The 3000-nt window shown below is 46.9% G+C and overlaps 1 pseudogene; it reads right to left on the bottom strand.

Moving 5' to 3' along the window:
- Positions 1–279: 279 nt before the first annotated feature.
- On the bottom strand, positions 280–1002 carry LOC100658163 (ferritin heavy chain-like; annotated as a pseudogene).
- Positions 1003–3000: the final 1998 nt, after the last annotated feature.

Raw genomic sequence — 3000 nt, 5'->3', positions numbered from 1 at the left:
TCATGAATTCCAGGCCATGTTCTTATCCTTTTACAGAGCACATGCATGCACTCTCACCCAGGCACCACCCCACTTCACCCCTCCCCCATCTCAACTTGTTTGTAAAGGGAAGATTAACTTTGTGTTTTCCAGTCTCACCTGATATACCTTCTCCCTCCCTCCACCCCTGGAGTTCCCGAGCTGCAAGAGGTTGGGGCATGGGTAGGTGGGGAGACTCCTGGACCACTGCATTGGGATTTGCCCTGTTTTTCAAAGTTGGGAGTGTTGTGCAGACAAGAATCACCAGGAGATCTTTATTTAACTCTGGAACCAAGTCACTTTATTGGAGGAAACGGTAGACTTGGAAGAGAAAGGAAAGAGAACTGAACGTGTTGTAACCGCAGCATCCTTGCGCGGCACCGAGGACCATGGAAGTCCCTCGGTGCTAAGGCTCAGTTCTCGTCGCTGTCGCTCAGGGTGAACTTGTAGAAAAGGTACTTGGCCAGGCCGGTGTCCGGGGCCCCCAGCTCGTGCAGGTTGGTCACGTTGTCGCCCAGCTCCTTGATGGCCTTCACCTGCTCATGCAGAAAGTGACTCTCCAGGAAGTCACACAGCTGCGCGTCGCCCTTGTCGGTGGCCAGCTGGTGCAGGTCCAGGAGACTCTGGTTGACGCTCTGCTCCAGGCGGAAGGTGCACTCCATCACGTTGAGCCCGCTGCCCGAGTCGTCCAGGTTGGGCTTCCTGATGTCGCGGAGCTGGATGCGGCCCCCGTGCTGGTTCTGCAGCCTCTGCAGCCTCTCCGTGTGCTCGCGCTCCTTGTGCGACTGGTGCAGAAAATATGTCGGGAAGTTCTCCAGGGCTACGTCGTCGTCGCCGTCGAAGTGGTGGGCCATGAAGAGGTACACGTACAACGTGTAGAGCTCCAGGTTGATCTGCCGGTTGATGTTGCTCTTGCGCTCTTGGTGGTAGTTCTAACGGACTTGCGAGGACGGCGCGGTCGCCATGGTGGGCAGCACGGGCCAGGCGACGAGGGCGAGGGTGCAGGTAGAGCCGAGCGGGTGGCGGGCGGCGGGCGCGGCGGGGAACACGAGTCGTCCCCAGGGTGGGCGAGGACCGCGGGCGAGATCTGGATCTGGATCTGGATGGCGGGACTCAGACCTGGACGGCGGAGTTGGGACCTGGCTGGCGGGGGGCTTTCTAAAGGGGGCACTGGGACCCGGATGATGGGCCGTTATAAGGAGGGATTGGGACCCGGATGACGGGTCCTTTATGGGGGGCGGGGAGGGTTTAGAACGCGGGCCCGGAATGGCAGGAGGGGCACAAGCGCCAGGTTCCATGGAGCAGGTACCCTGGTGTCTGTGCACTGTCAGCCTCAACTGACTTTTTAATTTGGGCAATAGTGCTCCTAGTTTCTGAGAACTTTCTCTTATCATCTCATTGCTGCCTTCTATAGCCTATTATTTCATAAACCCATTGTCTCCTTTGAAAACCTAAGAAAATGAATTTCAATTTACCCGTGATGCTGATCAGCTTTGTCATAGCCAAAATTTTTTTCCCAGTCTGTAGGTTGTCTTTTTCCTGTCTTGGTGAAGTCTTTGAATGAGCAGAAATGTTTGATTTTTAGGAGCTCCCAGTTATCTAGTTTCTCTTCTGGTGTTTGTGCATTGTTAGTAATGTTTTGTATACTGTTTATGGCGTGTATTGGGGCTCCTAGTGTTGTCCCTATTTTTAATTCCATGATCTTTATCATTTTAGCTTTTTTATTTAGGTCTTTGATCCATTTTGAGTTAGTTTTTGTGCATGGTGTGAGGTATGGGTCTTGTTTCATTTTTTTTTTTTGCAGATGGATATCCAGTTTTGCCAGCATCATTTGTTAAAGAGACGGTCCTTTCCCAATTTAACCGACTTTGGGCCTTTGTCAAATATCATAAGTGGATGAATTTATGTCTGGGTTCTCAGTTCTGTTCCACTGGTCTATGTGTCTGTTGTTGTACCAGTACCGGGCTGTTTTGACCACTGTGGCCGTATAATAGGTTCTAAAATCAGGTAGTGTGAGGACTCTCACTTTGTTCTTCTTTTTCGGTAATGCTTTACTTATCCAGGGCCTCTTCCCTTCCCATATGAAGTTGGTGATTTGTTCTCCATCTTATTAAAAAATGCCATTGGAATTTGGATTGGGATTGCATTGTATTTGTAGCTCACTTTGGGTAGAATAGACATTTTCACAATGTTGAGCATTCCTATCCATGAGCAAAGTATGTTCTTCCACTTATGTAGGTCTCTTTTGGTTTCTTGCACTAGTGTCTTGTACTTTTCTTTGTATAAGTCTTTTACATCTCTGGTAAGATATATTCCTAAGTATTTTATCTTCTTGGGGGCTATTGTAAATGGTATTGATTTGGTGATTTCTTCTTCGATGTTCTCTCTGTTGGTATAGAGGAATCCAACTGATTTTTATATGTTTATCTTGTATCCTGATGCTTTGGTGAAATCTTCTATTGGTTCCTGTAGTTTTCTTGTGGATTCTTTTGCGTTTTTTGGTTATAAGATAATATTACCTGCAAATAGGGATACTTTTACTTCTTTCTTACTAATTGGGATGCCCCTTATTTCTTTGTCTAGCCTAATTGCTCTGGCTAGGACCTTCAGCACAATGTTGAATAAGAGTGGTGATAAAGGGCATCCTTGTCTGGTTTCCATTCTCAAGGGGAATGCTTTCAGACTCTCTCCATTTAGGATGATGTTGGCTGTTGGCTTTGTATAAATGCCCTCTCTTATGTTGAGGAATTTACCTTCTAATCCTATTTTGCTGAGAGTTTTTTTTTTATCATGAATGGGTACTGGACTTTGTCAAATGCTTTTTCTGCATCAATTGATAAGATCTTGTCTTTAGTTTTATTTATGTGGTGGATTACATTGATTGTTTTTCTAATGTTGAACCATCCCTGTGTACCTGGTATGAATCCCACTTGGTCATGGTGAATTATTTTTTGATATCATGTTGAATTCTACTGGCTAGAA

The sequence above is a fragment of the Loxodonta africana genome, chromosome X (assembly GCF_030014295.1).
Source record: "Loxodonta africana isolate mLoxAfr1 chromosome X, mLoxAfr1.hap2, whole genome shotgun sequence".
Classification (NCBI taxonomy): domain Eukaryota; kingdom Metazoa; phylum Chordata; class Mammalia; order Proboscidea; family Elephantidae; genus Loxodonta; species Loxodonta africana.
The sequence above is the reverse complement of the archived record's forward strand: the minus strand, read 5'-3'. Positions and strand labels throughout refer to the sequence as shown.